General features: G+C 40.5%; 1 protein-coding gene and 1 pseudogene across 1 annotated transcript in view; one reads left to right on the forward strand and one right to left on the reverse strand.

The window, feature by feature from the left end:
- Positions 1–27,563, reverse strand: part of mbo (Nuclear pore complex protein Nup88) — a 533,759-nt gene that overhangs the window by 350,635 nt on the left and 155,561 nt on the right. The window lies entirely within an intron of this gene.
- LOC136886235 (serine/arginine-rich splicing factor 2-like) overlaps positions 195–27,563 on the forward strand; it is a 169,652-nt pseudogene continuing 142,283 nt past the window's right edge.

Consider the following 27,563-nt stretch of genomic DNA (forward strand, 5'->3'; position numbering starts at 1 on the left):
AAAAAAAACAAACCTCGTAAATATAAATAAAATTCGTAATAGTATGTAGATGTTGAATTTTGATAATTTTTTATTCCCGCAGCTCAATTCTGATCAGTGCAATTGATTTCTCTCTTATTAAACTACACGACGTCATATAAGCTCATTTTCGGAAATTTTGTAGTTGTTCAGTTTTGTCACAACGGTCCTCAATTATGATTCGATCTACTATACGTCGATGGGAAACAATTGCAAAGAATACAGAGTATCTACTGTTTAATCAACTCACTAAATCATTTGAGACGCTCGGTAGTGTCGGATCGCTTCCTCTGAATGTGAGCTTTGTTCATAGAATCGCGAAAATAAGTTATGGGAGGCCTCCACTTCGTTTAGAAGGAATGGTATCCTTAATAGGTAGATGACTTGAACTATAAAACAACGCTTGAAGACTTGTGCAGCGTTTTTTATTGTTTGTTTGTTTGTTTATTTGTTTGTTGAGAAGTAGGTGATATCTATGTACCTCGAGACAGATTTTCACGAAGAAGTAGAGGATTTGCTTTCGCAAGGTTTTATGATAAAAGAGATGCTGAAGATTCACTTAATGCAATGGATGATCGCCTTCTACGTCAGGGAAGGGAAGATTCCACTTGTATGGTGTTCGAATGATTGTTAGATCCGAAAATAATTATTCCCTCAGAACCGTTTGATGTACGAACTGAGGGTGTATTTTATAGAATAGATAGAATAGAATAGAATTATTTATCATTATCATCAACAGGTTATTTTCCCAATTAAAGATAATTCAACAAAACATAATATACAAGAAATACACCTTAAATAAATAACACTAATTTCCTAAAATAATAACCAAGTTCAAACTAAATCTAAAGACCTTTCTATGTGCATATTTACAACACCTTAAATAAATAAATAAATAAATAAATAAATAAATAAATAAATAAATAAATAAATAAATAAATAAATAAATTAAATAAATCAAACTAAATCTCCTTAAATAATTGACGTTATTAAACTACATCTAGTAACATTTACATATCTTACAGATAGGGCCTTACATTCATGAGGTCATTAGAGCATGTCTGATTTTAGACCGGGGTGAGTGAAAAAGGTCCACTGATTCACCCACCTCATTCAGTGATGTTTGTGCCTTCACAGGCTAGCTGTCAGTGGACTCTCCACAATTTAAAACTTTGACAAAATGACTTTCAATTTAAAACCATAGCAAAGCCTGGACGGAAGGGAAGGGAACTTCGTGTACAGACGGCTGGGTATAGGAGGCCATCGTTTCCGCATCGTCGTCATAGCCGCCGTAGCAGCAGGTCCAGGTCTCGCTCACACACACGCTCATGCACTAGGAGCCGTTCTCGTTCCCGTTCTCGCCACTGATCGTATACAAGGTCTCGCCGTTTCCGTTCCGGATCTCGTTCACTCAGCAAGAGTTCCCTTGCTCCAGGAGCAAGGCCCAACGTGATCAAAGCAAGACACGGTCAAAATCTAAGCGAAAAAGGTTTGAGAAACGAAATGTTTGGTCGCGTTTAAGTGCATGCTGAAGGGAGTCTTCTGCCCTTAAAGTACTGATTACTTGTGGAAATTATGATCAAGGCTTTATAATAATTGTGTATTTAGTTTTCTGTACTCTTGACTTACGGTTTGCCCCTTTGCGTTTACTTTGAATCTCCTCAAAAGAGTTGTTGATGATGCTTGTTGTTTAAAAGGGCCTTACATCTAGCTCATCGGCCTTTTTTTTTTTTTTTTGCTATTTGCTTTACATCACACCGATACAGGTAGGTCTTATGGCGACGATGGGATAGGAAAGGCCTAGGAATGGGAAGGAAGCGGCCGTGGCCTTAAGGTACAGCCCCAGCATTTGCCTGGTGTGAAAATGGGAAACCACGGAAAACCATCTTCAGGGCTGCCGACAGTGGGGTTCAAACCCATTATCTCCCGACTACTGGATACTGGCCGCACTTAAGCGACTGCAGCTATCGAGCTCGGTCATCGGCCCTTAATAGTACGAAATGAGACGAACTGAATGACAATTTAAAAGTCCAAAATCATCCGCTGACCAGAATTCAAAACGTGATGACGAAGAAAAATGGGTGAATGTGAATTTAAAACAATCAGTGGATCCGACCCGCAATGCTCCACATTCCCAGAACTATCGTAAAACAATAGTATTACTGACCAAGGGACTGCTTCTAAAGCACAATCCTGAATCGATGATGCTTGTTGTCATAAGGGGTCCAAAATCCAAGTCATCGGCCCCTCATAATAGTACTTATCGCTGGTAAAGTAGAACCATGGTGTTTGTCATGTTGCGGTACTAATCAAAAGTAACGTAGACTCGCGGTATTCCACACACTATCGTACTACTTACAGGTAATATTATATGCACAGGTAACGCAGACCTATGGTGTTTCTCACATTACGGCGCCACTTACAAGCAACGCAAACCTATGGTGTTCCTCACATAGTGGATACTAATTACAGGCAACATAAGCCCATGGTGTTCCACATTTAGTGGTACTAATCACGGGTACTGTAAAACTCACCCTGATTCACACTCTGTTGCTGCTAATCACAAACCTATTGTGTACCTAACACAATGGTACTACTCGCAAGTAAAGGAAACCCATGGTGTTCCCCGCGTGATGGTACAAATTACAAGTAGTCTCATCCCTTGGTGGCCCTTTTTAGTCGCCTCTTACGACAGGCAGGGGATAGCGTGGGTGTATTCTTCGTCTGCGTCCTCCACCCACAGGGAGTGCTCAAAAGAGTTTACCTTAATGCAAGTTTATAAGTCTTTTCAAACTATCTCTTTGTAAAAATTGACAAACTGATGCTCCCTAAATGAGAGATGCATCTTAGGAACCGAGTCCCTAAATGTTGTATCTTCTTCGCTTCGTTTTACGATGCAGAGGCATGCCCACTCACGGCCGCAACAATCACCCTTTAAGATCAGGTGGTACCGTCGTATGCAAGATTATCTTGGGTGCATTACGTAAGAAAAACAGGGTTATGCACCAGAAACATGAAAGAAAGGAAGATAGCCTACCTTGGTCACATTATTCGTACTGAGAAATACCATCTCCAAGTCACAGTACAAGGAGAATTAAAAGGAAACGGAGGCCCTGGGTGACCATGCATTTCTTGCCTATTTAACCCATGTCAGTGGTCTAATACACCATCAACCGAATTTTTGTCCTCGACACTCCCGGCACTAAAAGCCACACGCCATTTCATTTCAACCTAATTCTTTAAAGCAGCAGTTAGCAGGGAGGCCAAGACCAAACTGATCACCAACGCCCACTGAGAAGATGACACTTGAAGAGGAAGAAGTAATGAACGAACTGATGCACCTCACAAGATGGGTGACAAGGTTTCAGCAATATTAGCAATAAGGAAACGCCTTACCAACCTGCCGAGCTGACTACTAAGAAATTATTTGAAGAACTACAGTTGTTTATAACTGCAGCACGAACGCCATTTAATGGAGATGAGTGATACTAGAAGAGACATAGCACACCTCAATTAACACCAAATAGTCACTCAGTGTAATATTATTGGTGAGTTTTTATTTGCAATTTAGTTTACGTTGCACCGCCACAGATTGGTTTTATGGAAAGGGCTAGGAGGGGGAAGGAAGAGGCCGTGGCCTTACTTAAGGCAAAGCCTCAGCATTTGTCTGGTGTGAAAATGGGAAACTACGGAAAATTATCTTCAGGGCTGTCGACAGTGGGCTTCGAACCAACTATCTCCCAAATCCTGGATACTGGCCGCACTTAAGCGACTGCGGCTATCGAGCTCAGTATAATAATAATAATAATAATAATAATAATAATAATAATAATAATAATAATAATAATAATAATAAAATCTAATAAAATTATGGCGTGTTCTTACAGATAAAATTCCGCTCTTTCTTATGTTGCCAAATGCAAAGTCATAAATAATTAATGCAAGGCCTGTTTTTCACAATTGCGTTAATTTGGCGCGAGTCTATATGTTTGTAGATAGATAAATTATCACGCGGGATATAATTTTTTATCAAACGGAGATTTTTTTATTGCCTGGTGACAAAAAATACTGGACAAAAAGAATTACATAAGAACAAAGCTATTTTAAAACAATAAATACTACCTGAAAATTCTCGGGTGATAACAGAGAAAAGTTAGTAACATATTTTGTTATTCATTGTCCATTGGTGACTAAGCTGAAAGAAATGTGTATACATGTCCGAAACAGTTATTAAAACCAAGCAGAGCTCGATATCAGACAGCATCCATGAGTTATCGATCGCACTTCCACCCAGCATTGCACGTCTACTCATCGCCAACTGGTTCCGATTCGGCTGAACCTGGACCATTCAGGGACGTGGAGGAATTTATGGAAGGAATGGCAACACTATCTGAGGATAGTGGACAGGCCTAAAAGTATGTAAACATTTTTAACTATTACTTTCCTAATACAACTATATTCGCGAAAATGGTATTATTATAACGTATTACGTATAAGTTATTATTATTATTATTATTATTATTATTATTATTATTATTATTATTATTATTATTATTATTATTATTATTATTACATATCAAATTGATTTTTAAAATGTAATGCGTTACAATGTGTGCATTTAAATCACGCTCTGAACTTCGCCGTATCATACTTAATAATTGTACCGCCGTTCGGTCTATAGTGCATGAGGTAAAATTATATGCAACGAACAAATAACTACATCGAAAATTTCGAGGTTTCGTCTTGAGCTGTGGGTCATCCGAAAATTTACGTAACACACTGTGTGGCGGAAAAGTAACCTAGCAACCGTGCAGGCTGTGATGTAAGGTATGGATGGATGGCCAGACAATGTTATCTAACAACCGTGCAGGCTGTGATGTAAGGTGTGGATGGATGGCCAGACAATATTATCTAACAACCGTGCAGGCTGTGATGTGAAATATGGATGGATGGCCAAGACCGAGAGAGAGATTATGATCATTTCATTTTCCCACATGGAAATTTGACAACATTTTTATTTCACTAAAAGCAAGGCTGTATATGAATTCTGTCACATTGTGCGCCTGGACTTGCACAGCTTTGTGTTGCAGTAGATCTGGCATCAGCGCACTGCCTCTTGACGTGGAGACTCACTATAAACCCGAAATTTCGTGGGCCTCTCTACTGTGGAACACCATCCCCTCCCTGGACGACAGAACTCGACAGATCCTAATTTGACGCAGCGACCGACCACTGCCAACACTATTATTCAAAATATCTCACTCCAGTCAGTAGCAAAGTATTTTTATTCTTCTATTTCTCTTCTTCAAGGAGCAGTAAAAGTCGTCTTCTTCTCGGGAATTGTAAACGACATTCACCCCTCCCACTCCCCTCTCAATCAATCACAAAAAGAATTCGCCATTAATCATGCAAGATGTTTTCTTGAAGAGAGAGAAAGTTTTTCTTTCCTCTCACAAATAAAGCTCAGCCCAGTCGATAACAGGAATAACTTTTCATCCCACATTTTTTTCTAAATTATTAAAAAAAGTGAAATAATGTATATACCAGCCTCTTGTGTATTTGTGTGGAGCAATTTTTCTCCAATGTTCGGAGATAAGGAAATGAAGTTTAACGTTGATGCATGGGTTTCCCCCTCCCCTCATTCCACCACCTCTTCCGCCCTTCCTTGGCGCTGCAGCCAATTGTTTCGCTCCAATATCGATATTTTCATATTGCTAGCTGCTGATGTCGACACGAATTAATAATAACTGCGATTCACAACTTACTTGGCGGTCTCGACTGCGGGCTGCAAGCAAATTCATTGTGTCTAATTCATCCTTGTCTTAGGGACTTTGGACGTTGTATTTTAAGTCACATATACCTACTTCGGGAGTAATAATCTTTGTAAATGTTGTTTCTGTACTGTTGTGTGCGTTTGGAATTGGTAACAGTAGAGATAACCTCACGAACTAATTTTCTACACGCTCTCGAATAATAATAATAATAATAATAATAATAATAATAATAATAATAATAATAATCATAATAATAATAAGAATAAACTTAGGCATTATAATACAAAACGAAATTCGCCTTAATTGCCTAGCATTTGCTGATGACATTGCTATCCTACCCAACAACAGACAAGAAGCAATCCAGCCTGTAGAAAAACTCCATGAAATAGCAGTCAAAACAAGACTCCATATTTTTCATGAAAAGACAAAGTGTATGGAAAGGACTAAATCAGGTTTCAACGGTCAACCGTTAATCACCAAAATATGGAATATCGCTCAAGTAGACAAATTTAAGCATCTAAGTGACATGATTGAACCATCAGAGTTAAATCAGCAAACTAACAAAGAACTGAAGAACTTCAAAGAGCATACAAATTTACTCGGAAGGGATACAATAAAAGAACTACATAAAAAGGCAAAGTTACGACATTACAACACAGTAGTTAAAGCAGACGCATTTTATGCATCCGAAATTATTATAATTGGTGACAAATCCCGAATAAAGATGATCGAAAAACAAGAAACGAACATCGTCAAAAAATCTTAGGACCAGAATGCGAAAATGTAATTTGGATGAAAAAGAAATCACATGAAATCTATCAAGTTACAGAAAATATCAGAGATACCATCAGAAAACCGCGATTATAATTGAGGAGCTAGATGCAATAACAGCGTAAGTCTACTTACGCTGTTATTGCATAAATACCGTTTTTGGATTTCTCGGTCCCTTCACTACAACCTAGTCCAGGTCTTAGTTCGCTAGGGTGCCGATAAAGGTCAGGAGCTCACTAAAACCAGTACCATGCGCTACGCTGTTATTGCATGAAGCATGCTTCACGAGCTGCACGTTCAGTTGCTGCCAGTTCTGTGGCTAGAGAAGATGTCAGCGAGCGCAAGAGAAGGTTTTGTGGCTAGTGCAGACAAAAGGGTTGATGTTCTTTCACTAATGAAATACTTAAAACCTGAAAATTTTGAGTGGTGTGTGAAAGTCATGTGTGCGTAATGATTCCTTACAGTCCGCTAATGCAGCATGTGAAAGGTGAATCATCCTGATTTTGGTCAATGATGCGGTATTTAAGTATTTTAAACAAGTAAGATATACAATGTCTAAATCCTAATTATATACTTTGTGATATGTTTTTGGTTTCTTTTCATTTTTTAAGTTTAGAGAATCACTTTTTAAATGAAAATAGGAATACAAGTTGTTCAGAAAGCAATGTTTCTAATTTTGTAACATTTCAAATATTTGTTGAGGAAGGTGGGGAATTACCGTAGCCTAATACTATAGTTGGGGAGAACACTGTAACAAACCTCTCTCGGCCCTTTGCTCAATAAAGAACAAAAAAGGTGAATATTATATAACGAATAAACTTATTTTTTACCTTTCTTAGTTGACAATTATTTTAATGAATTTGTTGTTAATTTGAGTAAGTTTAGATATTTTTGAGAACTGAGGTGTGATAAACTGCCACTTTTGTTCCTCTATAGTGGGTGATCATGCTTTTCTATCTCCCTGATCAATACTGGTGTATGGCAAAATATAATATTCCTGCTCTTCATGCAATAACAGCGTATAAAAGGAAATTTTAAATAACTCTGTCTTTCTTATATGCTAACAGATCAATAAAATTCTTTGGGAAATACATTTCCTGGCTGTTTCAAACGTCTTTTAATGAAATTCAGGTTGATTCCTAATATTACTTTTAACTCAGAACATTTATAAACTTCAAGCTTCTGTTTCTCAAAATAACGTAAATCTACTTACGCTGTTATTGCATCCAACTCCTCAATTGTATGGTCACTTAGACTACAAAGAATGGATAATAATAGGATCACGAAGAAAATTTTAAATTTAGTCTTATCGATAAAAAATCACAATAACTGACTACACAAAAAAAAATTTTTTTGCTAGTTGCTTTACGTCGCACCGGCACTGACAGGTCTTATGGCGACGATGGGACAGGGAAGGCCAAGGAATGGGAAGGAAGCGGCCGTGTCCTTTATGAAGGTACAGCCCCAGCGTTTGCCTGGTGTGAGAATGGGAAACCACGCACAACCATCTTCAGGGCTGCCGACAGTGGGGTTCGAACCCACTATCTCCCCGATGCGAGCTCACAGCTGCGCGCTCCTAACCGCACGGCCAACTCGCCCGGTCTACAAGAAATCAGTGAAGACCTAAATGAAATTGGTATTAATGAAGAAACTATTTATGATAGAATAAAATCCGGAATCTTAAATCACAAACACACATTTTCTATAAAGCCCACCCGACTAGACACAGGATGGACTGAACAACGTAAAAAGGAACACAGCGAGAGGATGAAGAGATACTGGGGAGAAAAGAAGAAAAAAATAAAAAGTGCTAATAAGCTCACACGGGCTCCTTAGTTGGGCATAACGAGTGAATAAAAACAGCACTGTAATACAATAATCATACTCGAAGCATTCTCTGCGTCGGGAACCTTAATCATACGTCGGAGATCATTAATCAAAGATATAGAAAAGCAAGAAAGAAAAAATTCTACGGAAACTCTGCGGCCTAGTTTGGAGAGATGGAAATGAAATGAAATGGCGTATGGCTTTTTGTGCCGGGAGTGTCCGAGGATAAGTTCGGCTTGCCAGATGCAGGTCTTTTGATATGACGCCCGTAAGCAACCTGCGCGTCGAGATGAGGATGAAATGATGATGAAGACACATACACCCAGCCCCCGTGCCAGCGAAATTAACCAATTATGGTTAAAATTCCCGACCCCGCCGGGAATCGAACCCGGGACCCCTGTGACCAAAGGCCAGCACGCTAAGTATTTAACCATGGAGCCGGATTGTAGAGATGGAATCTAGATAAAAGCAAATCTCAGGAAATATGTACTATCATGCCGGAAAATCTCATACATATTCATAAAAAAGCAATTGTAATTCTATGGGCACACTCTCAAATAATAATAATAATAATAATAATAATAATAATAATAATAATAATAATAATAATAATAATAATAATGGCTTTACCATCCACCAACTACTGTTACGGTATTCGGAGACGCCAGAATTTAGTCCCGCAGGAGTTATTTTACGTGGCTATAAATCTACTGACACGAGGCTGGCGTACTTTCAAATATCATCGGACTGAGTCAGGATCGAATCTGCCAAGTTCGGGTCAGAAGGCCAGCGCCTCAACCTTCTGAGCCACTCAGCCTGCCATTCTCAGAATGAGTGAAGACGGAATGACTAAAATAATTTTGAACCTTGCCCTTTCATTAGAAACCACGAAAGTGAAAGTGAAACATCACCGATAAAATTATATGCGTTTATATCCGAACACTAATCGATAATAATAATAATAATAATAATAATAATAATAATAATAATAATAATAATAATAATGGTATGACCTCAACTACCGTGTGCAGACATTTCAATTTGACGCCATGGCTGTCTGCTCGTCAATTTCGACGTTCCGTTTTACTCTAGGCCCACTAGATGGCAGACCGAGTAAACCGAAACTCTCTTGGGCGTCTATGGCTGGGATTTAATGAATTTTGTCGGGTAAACACGAAACGTGGCACCAGAGATCTTTTACATGCCGACATCGTACGACATGGAGTGTCGAATGGAATTTTTTCCACCCTTCAAATATCTGACCACCTCTGCCGGGTTTGATCCGGAGGCCGACACTCTTCCACTGATCCACAGAGGCAGCTCACTAATCGATAATCATCCATTTGCAGATGAAACAACACCAGAACCACTTACACCTGGATGAAGAATGCAGGAAAAACTCAATGAGAGGATGAAGAGATTTTTGGGAGACGAAGAAAACATCAGTTAAATGAGTATTTAACTTATGTAACTCTCGTTACATTACGGAAGTGCGAGCTAGATGATGCTTCTTCATAATAAATTTAGTTTGAATTCTAACCTCTTATTACCTAAAACTCCGGGGTCTAGTTATGAACGATGCAACCATATGGTCGGTGGACCAGTGCGGAAAGGAACGGCAAACTACCTAACTCATCAACATAACGCCACCAGTCATTTTTGCGATTTCCTTTAACAGCATCCTAGCATTTGAGGATCCAACAAGGCCCCTACGCAATGGACAAATACCATGAATCTCTGATCATAACAGAAAACATAATACGCAGTGTTTTTTGACTACAGTCGAATCTCGATATCTCGAATTTTAGAATCTCGAAGCGACTTAAATTTCCCGGCTGTTTGTTCTATTCTCCACGTGTTTTTATTTCTCTATTGCTCGACATTCGGTTACACGGATTTCTCAATTTCTCGAAGCAAACATTTCCTCCCTTGAAGCAAAAAATACTCTGTAACTCGAATGTTGTGCAATACGGGATTTGTGGTTTGTGAGGAACAGTTAACAAGTAAAGAAAGGTTCTGCAGTGATGCTGCGAGCTAATATGACGAGGGCCGAGAAACTAGAACTTCTAACGACCGGAAAATCGCCGAAGCCTCACAGTTTTTAATAATAATGTTATTTGTTTTACGTCCCACTAACTACTCTTTTACGGTTTTCGGAGACGCCGAGTTGCCGGAATTTAGTCCCGCAGGAGTTCTTTTACGTGCCAGTAAATCTACCGACACGAGGCTGACGTATTTGAGCACCTTCAAATACCACCGGACTGAGCCAGGATCGAACCTGCCAAGTTGGGGTCAGAAGGCCAGCGCCTTAACCGTCTGAGCCACTCAGCCCGGCTCACAGCTTTTCAGGTGTGTGAATTAATTGCCGGTCACGTACGAAAGCAACCCCCGAAGTCGCGGAAGACAAGCTCCATTTACGAATCTCGGCTGCGTGGTATGATGAGAAATGGAGGAAAGGTTAACGGTAAAAAAAAAAAAGAGAGACTAACGGATTTTTTGTTTTAACGGATGTATGCTTCTTGTTTCACTACTGTTATGTACTGTATTCTGTCTTCTAAAAAGTTACTATAACAAGGGTTATAATTAAAGTGAGGCCGTAAAGTAGTTTGTATATTTTTAAATACTGTAAAGAATAATGTACTCGGTATAAGCCCGTAGAAACATATGTTTCAATTATGGGCTATGCATGCTCTGAAACGGTATTCTCTATATATCGAAATTTCGATTACTCGAAATAAAATTTAGTTCCCCATGTGATTCCAGATATCGAGGCTCCACTGTACGTCTGTCTGTTAGGTCATCAGCCCAGAGGCTGGTTGGATCCTCAAATAGCACCACCAAAGGCTATGGAGTTATAGGGAAACTGCAAAAACCAATGGCAGAGCCCAAATGAGGCGTACTAGGCAAGATGAGGATTGAGGTAGTTTGCCATTGCTTTCCTCACTGGACCAGAAGGTGCTACTGCAGCACGACTGATCCTATGAACAACACCTTCCATAACACTGAGACACTAGTTGTGCCCCAAATGTCATTACTCAGCACCACCCATACCCCAGCATCTTCCATATTGTCACAGCCATGGATGAGACTGGGACTTCGGTGCAAGTTACACTTTGCTCTGGCCTGTGCCAAGAGACGGATACAAAGATACTGCATCCATCAAGAAATGGCAACAGGCGGGCCACTGTACGTACAATATATCAATTTTCTAAATCCAACATTTTTCAATGAAATTATCTCAATGACTTTGAACATTTCTAATTTTCTTCATATACCACTCAAAATGATATCTCCGATAGGTTTCAGGAATACTTTCCTACTATTTAGAAGACATTCCCTAAACATTTTATGAAAATTCCATCCATTTAGATAAGAGAGCTCTTTATCGCCAGTGACGCTTTAAGCGACTAACACCTTTCGCACAACCAACATATGTATTTGGTTGAATCAGAAATCGAAAAAAGTTATCCTCATAGTAGAGCTTCGTCCTCATTATCGGAACTAGCGTACGAACGAAGACAAACTTGTAGAATCAGTTGCCATGAGATTGAAGCAAGTAACAAAATTAAAGCGTGCGGTACCCACCCAATGTAAGTGAAATGAAGGTGGAGGGGAATCCCCGAGGAAGAGGAGGCTGGCCGTGTTACAAATGGCTTGTCTCCGTGTGCAGAGTACTGATGAGATGAGATGAGATCGGCCGGCGATATTGTCTCAATCACCTTCCCCCCTTCCCCCTCTCTCTCTCTCTCTCTCCCTCTAAGGCTATACTCTAATAATATCAGAGGTGATCTGCCATCCGCCCTACTATATACCCTTGACAGGACTACACACGTTATACATTATCAGTTCTCTTCGAATTCTTCATACTTGCTGATTTACAGGACAAAACGATGTCATCAACTTATCCTGGTGATTTTTTAATTCATCTGGAATAGGATTCCTGCGAGTTCACCGTGACGTAAATCCTGCAAGTTCAATAATAATGTTATTAGTTTTACATCCCACTCACTATTTTTTGACGGTTGACGGTTTTCGGAGACGTTGAGGTGATGGAATTTCGTCCTGCAGGAGTTCTTTTACGTAACATTAAATCTACTGAAAAAGAGGGTGGCGTATTTGAGCGCCTTCAAAAAAACCCAGACTGAAAAGGAGAGGCCGACCCCTGCGTACAACCGATTTCAACGAGCTTCAATTTAACTGTGGTGGAACACTCGGCTGTAACTCATGTATAAGGGTTTAGTCAATACGCTTTCGTTTTCAAAAAAAAAAAAAAAAAAAAAAAAAAAAAAAAAAAAAAAAAAAAAAGAGGTCAAATGTTATGGCGCAGGATCCGCTTCGGACAAAGTGGAGATTATAGAACACTAAAAGGAGAAAAAAAATTATTTACACATGTCAGGTCCGCAACCTTACCATTTCCGAAAAACTGATGAATCCCGATTTCAATGCAACGCATGTAGTCAAGCGGAGCGCTGGCCGAGTGGTCACCGTACTTGTCTACAACCCTCGACGACGTGAGTTCGAGTCTCGTCGTGTCTGTATTATTGTACAAAATCAATTATGATTCATTATGATTTCAGCTAACGTGAAGAGAAAAATGCGAATAAAAATATTAGGCAAACTGCAGTGAACTTTAGTTTCTTCCTCAAATTACCGTAATATATATCAGAAAATAACGTGTAGTGCAATTTGGGTAGTATTTTCGTTCCCATTTTTATCCTCAAGTTCCATCAAATATCAATTTATTTTGCACAAGAAATGTAACTGCGACGAGACTCGAACTCACGTCTTCGCAGAAGTACAGTGACCACTAGGCCACAGTGCTGGCTGACTGCGATGTAACTCTCCAAGTATACATGCATTGCATTGCATTGGGGGATACATCAATTTTTGTTCGCCTTTTAGTGTTCTTTCACCTCCGTCCGAAACAGATCCTGGGTCACAATATTTGACCTTATTTTTGCAAAAAACGAAAGCGTATTGACCTAAACCCTTCTACACGAGTGCCCTTGCACAGGTACATTGAAGCTCGTTGAAATCGGTTGGACGCAGGGCCTGGCCTCTCCTTGTGTGTCGGGATAGAACCTGCCTCGCGACTCAGCCCGGCTCCTGAAAGTTTTAAGGCGCCCTTTTCAGGTTCAAATCTAAGAAACTATTTCTTCTAAGACTATCAAACCGCGTTCACCATTTACCATCAACTAAAACATAACACTATACCAGACGGCCCGCATTCACAAATGCTGAATTAGATGTCTACTAACTGATTCTCACAGCGGCACTACTATCAGCAGGCAGCTTACGTCAGAATATAAAGAGATAACAACCGAACGGTCGCTCGCAGCATGTTCCTAAGCTCTACCCGTCTAATGCAACCCCTTGCATTACTAAACCTCTTTTTCCACCGCACAGTACTAGGCTGGTGTATGATACAGCAGCACTACATTTGTTCTGTGCATATCGGCAATGGCTAATGTGTTCAGCATCGACGAATACACAGAGCTATGGAGAATCTGGTCGGAGTGCAGCCGAAGCTCGCAGACGGCATGCACAAGAGTTTCCAAACAGACGTCTGCCTTCTACACATAGATTTCGCCGAACAGTATTAGTTTCTGTTTCATACAAACAACTCTATGAGTAGAATGTCTGCACGTGTATAAATTATTAAGTTATTAAATTTCCTTTTCTCAGTCTTTGGCGTATTTACAAATGCACCCTGTTATGGAACGTGTACAGCAAAATGACTAACATTTGTTTCACAACATTCGAAATACTCTACATCGAAAGCAAATGATTAGGCATCCCTTGCATCACCATTGCATGCGGGACATTTGTAAGTAGAAAGTACGGCGCTCGCGGGCCGCCCGGTACAGCGTGTAATAATAAGGTGCGGCAACAATTTCAGGACACATACCTCACACGCAGAAAAAGAAAATATGTTATATGGACATGGGTCCAGAAACGCTTCATTTCCATGTTAGAACTCATTTTGTATAACTCTACATACACACAGGATGTAAAAAAAGTTATGCTCAAACTTTCAGGGCACATTCCTTACTCGCAGAAGAAGAAAATATGTTATATGAACATGGGTCCGGAAACGCTTCATTTCCACGTTAGAACTCATTTCGTATAACTCTATATAGCACATTAATCATGGGGAACACACAGAAACAGAGCGTACCAGCATAACACATGAAACTGTAACTTACAAGAAGTATTCATGACCGAGCGAGTTGGCTGTGCAGTTAGGGGCTCGCAGCTGTGAACTTGCATTCGGGAGATAGTGGATTCGAACTCCACTCCACTGAAGATGGTTTTCCATTTTCACGTCAGGCAAATGCTGGGGCTGTACCTTAGTTAACGCTATGACCGTTTATTTCTCACTTGTATCCCACTGTCGTCCATAAGACCTGTGCGTGTCGGTGCGACGTACAGCAAATTGTAAACAAAAAAAAAAAAATGTTCATGATACAGCAGCGGATCCGGGATGCGATGCGATGTTAACGGAAAGCATGTTTACATTTCATGAAAGATAAGAGTTTCATACAGAATGCTGGTACGCCGAACGTGACTATACGCGTGTTCCCCAGGAGGGATCAATTCACAAGCTTCGCACTTCACAGCCGCAGCCATAAGATGGTATTATTCATTCATTCATTCAACTTCGCTAATCGGCCAACTAGGGACCACGATAAGCCTCACTTTACATTCTGGCATTTGTTCATCTTTCGCTTGATCCACATCGTCTTCATTAGCTCACTGTGTTTAGCACGACGTTCTTCTGTCCATTTAGCACCAGTTGCCCGTTTTTCTTCCCGGAAAGTCCCAAAAGTCTTGATGGCTGCTCTGAAAAGATTTCGGTCTTGTGCATCTTCTGCTTGTAGGCCCAGTTCTTTAAGATCTTTCTTGACATTAACGTACCATGGCATTGCCGTTTTTGGTTTTGCGTCAAATATACTGAAGATACGTTTCGTCCATCGAGAGTCGATCATCCGTCGTATATGACCGTAGAAGCGAACTCTGCCTTTACGCATTGTGTCCGTGATCTTCTCTATCTTAGAGTATACTTCTTGCCTGGATTTTCTAATGTAGATGCCATTTTTGTAGTTTGGACCAAGTATGGTGTGTAAGATCTTTCTTTCTTTCCTCTCTAAATCCGCAAGCAAACATTTCTCGGACAGGATAAGGCATTCAGATGCATACAGTGATACTGGTTTGATGACAGTGTTGTAGTGACGAATTTTTGTGTTCAGGGAAAAGCACTTTTTATTGTAAATGTTGCGGGTGGTTTGGAAAGTGATTTCCATTTTCTTGATTCTTGCTGCTATGGCCTCTTTGTCAAGTCCATTTTGCTGAATCCATTCCCCAAGGTATTTAAATTTACTAACACGGTTTATCGTTCCATATTTGGTGTTTAGTTGTGCCGTATCATCTTTGATATTTGACATTACTTCTGTCTTTTGAAAGGAAATTTGTAAACCTGTTTGTTCTGCTACTTCCTTCAACACATTGATCTGTTCTGTTGCACTTTCGAAATTATCTGCCATAAGGGCTATATCATCAGCGAACGCTAAGCAATCTATTTCCACTCCATTTTTCTTTGTCCCAATCCTTACGGGTTTGTAAAGGTTTCTTTCTTTTAACGTATTATTATTATTATTAATTATTCCAGCGCTTTTCCCACACATTGCGGGGTCGTGGGTGCGAACTGGGTCGCACATGTGGATTTGGCCCTGTTTTTACGGCCAGATGCCCTTCCTGTCGCCAACCCTATGTGGAGGGATGTAATCACTATTAAGTGTGGTGTGGTGTGTTGTCCGAATATGACGAGCAGTGTGTTCGAACACACATGTATGGACCATGTTTACACAACTCATTAGATTCTCTCTCTCTCAAACTTATTCCCTTTCCTTTGCACTCCTTCCAGATGTTCTATCTTCTCCTTTGGTGCTCTTCACGCGTGATGTTGCGTGACTTTCCGGGGCATCCCTCATTTCCCCTATTTTGTTCCTGAAGGTTGTTCCTTCCCTCCTGGATCATCTCTTCCTCAAGTCCTTGCGAACCTCCTTAAACCATAAACATATCTGTCAACTTTTAGAAATCCAAAATAGGAACTTACGTTATTTCTTGGATTTGATAAAAGGCATACATATCTACAGTTGCAATGCGAAGTGACGATTAAATTTAAAATCTTAAACTAAGAAAACGTAAAAATGGTTACAAGAAAATATAACGAACACGGAAGAAAATGCATAATAGTTTCCTTTATTAGGCTGTAAAATGAAAGGAAATCCAATTTTATAGGTTTTATGGCCACAATGTGAAGAAAAACTACCAGACACTGTCACCGAGACAACTGTCTAAAATACATTCAAGTCATTAAAATTATGAACTAAGAATGAACACAAATAAGCTGAAATACCGAAACTACCGCATACAAAAGAGATCAATATGTCTCTCATACATTACTAACATACGACTTCGACAGGGAGAAAGCACAGAATTGCAAGAAAAAACACGTGGACTCCAACTCCAACGAAACTACGCATAGAAACGATGTTAACAGAACCCGAACCACACAATAACAAAGTAAGAACAAACCCACTTTTTCGTCCCGAATCCCAATTAACAGAGTCGCTAGCGCACGCTGGCCTCTCTCGCTTGTAGGACGATTTCCGTTCCGATTTCCCAGCTGTAAAGCACACACGCTGCTGTAGTGAGCAGGAAACACGATACACTCGCCAAATAAACCATCAAATAAATACACTTGAAAATCACACTAGCACATAAGAATTTTAGTCTTACCTAAACAGCGGACGGAAGCAGACGTTCGGAGCTGACAGTGCCGGTAGAGCGGGAGCGCAGTGTGTGCGGCGAGTGGGAAGAAAGACGGGAAGGAAGAGGAAGATGATTGGTGTGGACCAATATCGGGTGGTTATTGGAAGATGGCAGGGAAGATGGAAACAGCCTGGAGTGAAGGAGGTAAAGTGGAAACGAGAATTATGGGTGAGACAATACTGGTGGCAGCGGTGATTATGGTACTGTTAATTATAGGGGGTGTGGAAGCAAATCCCGGTCCGACTCACAGTGGCAACATGAACTGGGAAGACGTGGAGGTTATAAGAAAAGTGGTCAAAGAAGTTGTAGAAGAGGTCTGTCCGTTTGAACAGATTAAAAATGTGATGAAGGAACAAGTGAAAGAACTTGAAAATATAAGGCGATGGATACAAGTAAAAACGTAGGAAACAATGACCAAAGTGGAAACCAACGAGAGAGAAATTACATCACTCAAGACGAAGATAAGGACGATGGAGGAAGAGATGGTAAAGTTGAAGTCAGTAGTAGAAGATGGTAATCAAGAAAGCAGGAATAAATGTTTATTCATCTATGGGGTGCCGGAAGAAAAAAGTGAGGACAAAGTGCTGACTATATACAAAGTGGTGGAAGTCATCCAAAAAATGATGAAAATCAATTTCAGCGAAGCTGACATTGACGATGTGGGAAGGGTAGGTAAAGCACGGGGCAACAGACCGATAAAAGTGAAGTTGTTTTCCACCCTGATGGCGGAAATAGTGTTAAGAGGAGCGGATAATATACAGGGAGCAACAATTCGGATTAAAAGAGATATGGGACGAGATGGGATCAAGAATATAAACACCCTGAAAAGACATTTGGTCCGGGCTCGATTGCAAGGGTTAAGAGCCTACATCAACGGTCAATTATTAGTGGTAACCAATGGTCAATGGACCAAATATTGGACAGTAACGAAATTACGTGAAATGGAGCAGAAAGAGAAGGAAGTGGTAATGGGGAAGAGGATGGAGGAAATGCGAACTACAGATAGTATAGTTCACGAAGACGGGCATGGAAACAAAGGAAAAACCAAGGAAAATAGAGCATTAGAAAAGAGCTCGCAACGAGAAGGAGACTTCACAGTAGAGGAGGCCATGCAGGTTATCGTTGAAGAGATGAGGAGGGAGTCCAAGGCGAGGATTGAGGAGCTGAGGTCGGAGTCCGGTGCCAGAGACGAAAGGAAGAAACACGGAGTGAATGGGGGAGAGGAACCACAAGACGTCACGAGTGCACATAAACGGAGTGAAAGGGAGAAGTCAGAAGCACGAGGTGGCTTGGTAAAAGGGAGGAGCTTGAGCCTGAAAGAAATGTGGGAGAAGACGAGTAACCTGGACGTAGGTGTAATGACAAGAAGTAAAAAAAACAAGCAGTAGTAGCAAGTAAATTGTTGAAGCTAAAGGGAACAGTGGAGGATGTGTGTTATTTGCAGTTGAAATAAGAGTGATCAAGTATTAAATTAGTAAGAGGTGAAGTGTGTATGGATAAAAGAAAACAAGCGTAGCGAGGCAGTGGAATTCAAGATCGGACAATAGTAATGAAACGTAAGGAGAAAAAGTGCACAGCGACACGTTAGTGGAGGTAACAATGTAACGGGAGGAGAAAGAATGTTCAAGGACACGGCAATGGAGGTTACAAGATAGCTGGGATTGCTACGTAGTAAAAATACAGGAAGGTCAGTGTTCAGAAAAGATTGTGCTGAGTAATGTACCAGGCCGGAAGAGACATGCCGCGTGTTTAATGAACAGACACCGTCTGCTTACACTATTGTATCCTACATAGCAATATGTCATTGTGTAGACACTCTCCACAGCAATGTATCATGGGTTTAGTTCGCACTCTACATAGCAATATGTTTTTGTTTAATATCTATATGCAGCAATGCGTTATTGTTTTAATTTCTGATTATTATACTCCCAGACTACTTTTCTGCCACGGACAACAGACTATCAATAATGGTTGATCTCGGGCCAGGCGGCAATGTTTATTTGGCTTACTGCCTTTTTACATTTTTTTTTTTACTTTTATTTTTATTTTTTGTATCTGTTTGATTACCAGGTGACAGTATTTTTCTTTTCCTTGTGAGCTAGTTTAGGTAAGATTTGTTATTTTTTCTCCACATAAATGGATCATATACATATTATGTAGATCTGGAGAAAGAATAAATAAAGAATAAAACATAAGAATTTATTCTAGGGGAAGAGTATTGGTCGTACTGGAGGTTATATTGGTGAAAAAACAGGAAGAAGTAAAAATACATCGGAAAATCGGAAGACGAGTTACAAAACGGAAAGTTTCCGGGTAAATCGGAAGGGTTTGCAGGTATGCAGAAAGGTTGTCCCTTCCACTTTTCTTGTGAACTAAGTATCATGTGTGCCAGTCTCTTTCGATTCATCCTCATAATGTGCCCATAAAAACATAGTCTCCTTTTCCTCAAAGTCGTTTTTCATAAAGTTATCGATTCAGTCTCAATCGGAACATGGGTTGTGAATCTAGTGACCTCTTTGGACCCACGATTTTCCTAAGGAATCTCCTTTCTCTCTTTTTTTCATTACTGGGTCCGTTACTCTCGTCGTGGTTTCCACCGCAAATATGCTCTGACAAACAAACATTCATGTTGCCATTTATTCAATCTGATGTTTGCTCTGAATGCTCACCCTCATTGGAGGATGGACGATTTATTTCTTGAATAAATCTCTATTATTATTATTATTGTTACGGAGTTATCCGTGGTAGTTAGAGGTGAAAGAGGGTGCGGGCTGGAATAGGTCTCAACTACCAAAGTAAAGTTAATTTAAAATTTTAACAAAGGTTATATTTTCTTTTCAAAATCAACAGATAACAACAACAGAGTAACAGGTACCAAGTAGCAGGAAAACAAGTTAAGAAATTACAATTGTTACAAGATTTGGGTTTCGAGCTCCAAGATTAATTTCTGAGCTCTCACCTCACCACCACAATAGCTAAAGGGCAGAAAACCCCTAAGTACGAGGAGCACTTGCTCCTAATTACAATGTTAAGAGGAAAAGAGCAGACCCGCTCTCAATTTTACAAGCCTATCAAAGGCTACAACAAACTTCATTCCTAACTGCCCTTAAAGCACACATACAGTGAAAAAGGGGTATCTTGTACCCAACCTACAGCGCCTTCACATGAAGAAAACAAACTCTGGGTTAATTAAATGGCCCAAAAAACCAAATTGGCTGGAGGCGTAGCTTGCACTCCTACATGAAACTCCTTAAAACCTAGGTGGCACTCGGCCAGTTATACAGGGGCTAATCCCATACTAGGGAGGTGACTCGTAGAAGAATAATTTATTACACTAAGAAGAGAAGGAAATCGGGTATGAAAACGTAGTCACCTCAAAACAACATGAGTGGGAGCTCGAGAGGGTTAAGCACTCTCTATCCCAAATTGCGGTTAATTTACATGAATATACTAAGGTTTACATTAAAAAGGATTCGAACCTTCCCCCGCGGGTTAAAACTGCTGAGCTAGCAAGAAATGAAGATGTTAACAGGCCATTACCTTGTTGATGAACTGCTGCCCGAAGAAAGAGGCGCTTCCCGCCCCCTACTACATAGGCTAATCACACACTAAGAGAGATGTTACTGAAGTGGCCCGGAGACAAGAAAATCAGCAGTTTTTATACCCTCGTGGAAAATTCGAGACCTTTCATGAATGATAACAACCCGCCCACAAACGTTTATTGGTCGGCTAAAGATTACAAGTCAAAACTGAAGAAGAAATCTAGGATTGGTGGAAAATTAATTTAGAAAATTTAGGATTGGCTAAATTTAAAACTGGCGGAAAGAGAAGGTTTATACTGCCAACCCAAAAAATGAATGAAAGAAATTTAACAAAGAACAAACTTATGAATACCAAATTTCTTAAAAAAAAAACAGTTCCTTCACTTCGCACTAGGGTGCATAATTATAGTTCTTAAGTAGTGTCATCTAGCAGAGAATGTCCACACTTCTTGCTACAGAGCAAACAAATACAAATCGAAATAGACATAGTTCAGAACACTTCAAAATGTACAGTAGAGACATCTTCCGAGAAACCATTGAGTTAATACAGTTTGTTAAAGTTCAGGCTTCCTCCTGTAGAGGGATTTCAACTGGCGCAATATTTGAATTCGCGGCGTGGAGGTGTACCGCCTGGTACAATTATTATTATTATTATTATTATTATTATTATTATTATTATTATTATTATACTACGATTATTAAAGTTACGGCCGACGCTGAAACAATATCGGAGCTAAAACAGGATGTGTATATCCTCTTTTTTGGAAATCGAGGCGGTCCAGAATCTCTAAATACACATAATATGTGTCGCTGATATTCCGATGTATAACGTATTACTAGCAGCGGTTCGCAACTACTTTATGGCTGTTGTGTTAATTAAGGCAGTGTGTTCATTATAGAATCTTGTGGCAGCCATAACTCAGGTCACCACCATTTGGTTGGTTCTCTCTTCTCCTTGGGAATTGTATTAGCAGCGAGTATATCTTCCTCAGGGCTTGGTTGCTTGCTACGTCGCTTCGCCATCTTTGCCTAATCGGAATTCAATTAAGCCATTAGGGAGGTGGGTGGAAGGGGTGCTTTGATTTATTGGTCGGGCCGCTGCCGATGACAACGAAGTCTGCTCCCTTAATAGCTGCAAGCAGAGCCCCCTGAGAGCGGGCCTGCACAAAGCCAAGGATACATGCATACATACATACAGGAGGCATTGATTCTCTCAATAGATGGATACATTGTTAATAATATGTGTGCTGTGGAAACATTGGGATGGTATATTACTTCCCTTAATGTTAATAATACAGTAGGCATTGATTACGTAGCGTTATATCACAGAGCAGGCTTTGGAATTTTGTTACTTTTGGTTGAGTAGACATTGATCGTGTGAATGTATTGTTATAGCACAATGCTTTGGAAACATTGGGATGGTATATTGCTTCCCTTAATGTCATCAAAGCTGCAGACATAATGTCGCAGTTATCAGCGGTAGAGGGGGGTTTGGAATTGTCGCCTTTAATTTATTCAGGCTTTGATAAACAGAAGCTATTTCTTTCTTTAAGGGCAGTTAGTATACGTGATTAAAAAACCACTAGTAAAAACCTGTCGAAGCACACTTGGGTTTTAAAAGAATAAACTAATATCAAACAAGAAATGTCATTACTAAATTATTTCATGACGTACTTCCTCTATGCAGAGGCTGCCTTGCGACAGATTATACTTTTACATTAAGTTTAAAATAAAATAGATATTGAGAATTTTAGATGAATATCTAATTGTAACAATGATTTCTTAGAATTATTCACGAACCCCTAAAGGCAATGATGGCAATTTCCCCTAACGTTGTCACTGGTAGAGACATCTGTTACTAAAAATTGGCGGCGAAAACGGGAACTGTTCCCCTCGCTTCAATCATCAGACCCAGTACGTCGATTTCCTCTAGTTGGTGATTATCTCTGTGGTGAGGAATTGTTGGTAAGTAAATATTCCTTTTCTCGAGGTCGTCTTCCGAGGGACCGAGCTCGATAGCTGCAGTCGCTTAAGTTAGGCCAGTATCCAGTATTCGGGAGATAGTAGGTTCGAACCCCACTGTCGGCACCCCTGAAGATGGTTTTCCGTGGTTTCCCATTTTCACACCAGGCAAATGCTGGGGCTGTACCTTAATTAAGGCCACGGCCGCTTCCTTCCCACTCCCACCCCTTCCCTGTCCCATCGTCGCCATAAGACCTATCTGTGTCGGTGCGACGTAAAGCAACTAGCAGAGAGAGACTTCCGAGGGCTGCGACGTAAGGATTTCTTTTTTTCTTTGCTAGTGGGTTTACGTCGCACCGACACAGATAGGTCTTATGGCGACGATGGGATAGGAAAGGCCTAGGAGTTGGAAGGAAGCGGCCGTGGCCTTAAGGTACAGCCCCAGCATTTGGCTGGTGTGAAAATGGGAAACCACGGAAAACCATCTTCAGGGCTGCCGACAGTGGGGTTCGAGCCCATTATCTCACAGCCGCGCGCCTCTAACCGCTCCGACACTCGCCCGGTGCGTAAGGATTTCAAAGCGGACAGTTGGGTCGATGATTTAACCTCTCTTCTTATTTTTGAAGGCAATGATTTCGATCTTTCTGTAGCTTCCGTTGTCCGCTAAGCCATGAACCTCTTCAAATACCTCTAACTCTCTTTCTTTTTTTCTGTGCAAACGGGCTAGGTTCCAGTGGACATCAGTCTAATTTTGGAGAGAAACGGGGGAATATCCCTCGGGGCCACAATCATGAACAATCTTGTACTCTGATCGGAGAGATAAAACTCGAGGAAAGGCTTTTCTCAGAATGGCCATTGATAGCTACATTCACCGGGATTCGAACCACGTCTTCTTGAAAATGATCTTCTACCACAACACACTGTCAACTGAGAGAAGCTGGTAAGTGTGTTACAAATGCATTTGCACATTTCACTACTGACACTATTTTGAGTCCATCCTTTGCAACACACAATCGAGGTGCATTTTCGTGAGTCATCTTGACAGCAATAGCATCCTTTGATCTTGCTTGAGATACGCCTTCCATGTGAGATTATTAGGTCCTGCACGCTGTGGTGCCTTTCGTTCTTCGGCTTCTGACATCTGAGCAAAAATTCTCTAGCAGCTTCTCCCACAACGTTTGAATGCCTTAAAATGGGGAACGGACCAGTCCACCACGCCCAAACCATTGCTCAGATCTCACACAAGTATGTCTTACGGCTAGGGGTGATCTGAAAATTCGCGTTACGGAAGTTAGCGTCACAAAATGTGTGACGGAAGTGTAACCCTAGCAACCGTGCAGACTGTGGTGTAAAGTAGGCTGTTACCTAGCAACCGTGCAGGCTGTGGTGTAAAGTATGTTACCTAGCAACCAAGCAGACTGTGATGTAAAGTAGGCTATGTTACCTAGCAACCGTGCAGGCTGTGATGTAAAGTATGTTACCTAGCAACCGTGCGGGCTATGTCTTATGTTTGGTGGTCATCTAAAATTAGCAGCCGTTATATATTATAATCCAGGGAGGAGTCCGTCAGGGTTGTATGTTACCTCCGCTGCATTTTTAACTATGTACTCACAGGCAATACTCGACGAAGCTCTGGACACAGCAATCTGCATCAATGGAGAGCGCATCAACAACATTCATAAACCATGGTACTATTAATAAGCTGTTTACCGGGCGAGTTGGCGGTGCGGTTAGGCGCACACGACTGTGAGCTTGCATACGGGAGATAGTGGGTTCGAACCCCACTGTCGGGAGCCCTGAAGATGGTTTTCCGTGGTTTCCCATTTTCACACAAGACAAATGCTGGGGCTGTACCTTAAATAAGGCCAAGGCCGTTTCTTTCCTACTCCTGGGCATTTCCTATCCCACTGTCACCATAAAGCCTATCTGTGCTGGTGCGACGTAAAACAAATAGCAAAAATAAGCTGTTTATTCAATGATATTATGTCTTGATGTATGGCTCCATGCCTAAATGGTTAGCGTGCTGGCTTTTGATCAGAGGGGTCCCGGGTTCAATTCCCAGCAGCATCGGGAAGTTTAAACATCATTGGTTAATTTCGCTCACACGGGGGCTGGCTGTATGTGTCGTCTTCATGATCATTTCATCCTCATCACGACGTGCAGGTCGCCTACGGGAGTCAAATCAAAAGACCTGGACCTGGCGAGCCGAACATGTCCTCGGCCACAACCGGCACTAAAAGTCATACGCCATTTCATTTTTTTATAAGTCTTGATATAATAGGTTTTTTCTACAATGTGCTTTACGTCGCACCGACACAGATAGATCTTATGACGATGATGTGATAGGTAAGACTTAGGAGTGGGAAGGAAGCGGCCGTCGCCTTAATTGAAGCACAGCCCACCATTTGCCTGGTGTGAAAATGGAAAACCACGGAAAACTATCTTCAGGGCTGCCGACAGTGGGGTTCGAACCCACTATCTCCCGAATGCAAGTTACATTGTGTTATTCACTAACGTAAATCTTTATGTAAAAGCTGTTTAAATTTAGACTTTGACACATGAATTAAGTTCATATTATGGCTGAGGAGGACAATGTTTGTTTTTCTCGAAACATGTACGATGTTTTTTGATTAACAAATATAATAATAATAATAATAATAATAATAATAATAATAATTATTATTATTATTATTATTATAATGGCGAGTGGCCTCCGGAGAGGCCTGGAGTAAGTCTTTTGATTTAACACCCGTAGGCGACCTGCGCGTCGTGATGAGGATGAAATGATGATAAAGACGGCAAACACACCCAGTCTCCGTGCCAAGGGAATTAACCAATTATGGTTAACATTCCCGACCCTACCAGGAATCGAACCCGGGACCCCTGTGACCAAAGCCCAGCACTCTAAGCATTTAGCCATGGAGCCAGACAATCATCAAATAAGATTGATTGATTGATTGATTGATTGACTGATTGATTGATTGATTGATTGATCGGCATAAAGTGTATTGACAAGGCGTATCTTTCCAGCATCCGATTTTAAATAGTTTGAGATTATACAAGTCAAAAGGGAAATAACAGCACCTATTATGGTCAAATTTATCAATAGAAAAATTATGTATGCAATAAACGAAAAGTTCTGGGAGACTGCTCAATTTGAAACACAAACAGAAGGAAAGATTTCGAGACGCTACTTAATTATAGAGTTGTTCTTTACCCCACTTGTTTCACATCTGAATATTGAGGCCCAGTCGCTCTGCGACAGCTTTCGACGCCGCTCAGCGTATCTTATATAAAGCCATTGATGGTTGTGGGTGGGTAGGCGGCCAATATGCAAAGTGCTTGATGGAATAACCGAGGACGGACCGGCTACAATCTATGTGATGTGATAACCAATAATATGTATGCCTTGCAAATCCTTATTGAATACTGGCTGGATTACAGCCCCTTGTGGAACCCCCTCCCATTCCCTTATTGCGGTGCGGTGCGTAAAACAGTCACCACGGGAAGTTTAAACCCAATGAGAATATCGCACTGAATTGAAATATAGGACCAGGGACAGGGAGCCGTAGAGAATAGCAATTTCTGAGGACGTTCGTATTTTGACATACACTATATTTGGGCCGGTGAAATTTACCAAATTATAAAAGATTTTAAAATCGTAATAACGTCTAATACCAGTTGTACACAATCAAATTTCTCTTTCAGTTCAATACTTCACAAGGAACGAAGTCAAATATTGTGAAAGATTGATCAACATTGCTGAAGGTTGGACAAGATTTGAAAAGATTAGGCAAGGTTTGACAACATTTTGTTTTAAAATGGAGGAAAGGCAAACAGCAGGTGTGGTTTTTGAACCAGCAGTGGGATATATGCTTATAAAGAAAATAAACGGGCAATAAAGCATAATTTGCATGGGGAAACGATTAATATGGTTACCTTCAACATAATTTGTTCAATGTTTTCACTGCTACAACATAATTTGCAGATGTTATGTTATCGTGCATTTACTCACATGAATCGAATAAAAACCGATGGCAATGTAATGGAAATTCATGTATTATTACACGAAGACATAACGTTATTCTATGAGTCATCTGACTATAGAATGGTTGATGCAGCTCTCCATGCCACCAAATACTGTGCTAACATTTTCAGTTCTACGTACCAAATTGTTACATCCTACATCTGCTCCAATCTGCTTGTCATATTCATACCTTGGTCTACCCCTATCATCCTTACCAACCACACCTCCCTCAAAAGCCAACTGAACAAGTGCTGGGTGTCGTATGATGTCCTATCATTCTATCTCCTCTTCTCGACTAATTTAGCCAAATCGATCTCCTCTCACCAATTCGATTCAGTATATCTTCATTCGTTATTTGATCTACCCATCTCACCTTCAGCAATCTTCTATAACACCACATTTCAAAAGCTCCTGTTCTCTTTCTTCCTCAGCTACCTATCGTCTACGTTTCACTTCTATACAATGCCACACTCCAGACGAAAAGTCTTCAACAACATCTTCTAAATCCTATATTATGTTCAAAGCGAGCGAATTTCTTTTCCTAAGAAAGGTTTTTCTTAATTGTGCTAGTCTGCATTGTGTGTTCTCCTTACTTCTACCGTCGTTAGCTCTTTTTTCCTACCCAAGTAACAATATTCATATACTTCCTTTGGAACTGAATTTCCTAATCTAACATTACCTGCATTACTTGACTTCGATCGATTACACTCCATTAGTTTTGTTTCGAACTTATTTTTATCTTGTATTATTTCCCAAACATGTCTGAATTCCCTATTAATAATAATAATATTTTACGGGGATATCGTA

Source organism: Anabrus simplex, chromosome X (assembly GCF_040414725.1).
Source record: "Anabrus simplex isolate iqAnaSimp1 chromosome X, ASM4041472v1, whole genome shotgun sequence".
NCBI lineage: Eukaryota > Metazoa > Arthropoda > Insecta > Orthoptera > Tettigoniidae > Anabrus > Anabrus simplex.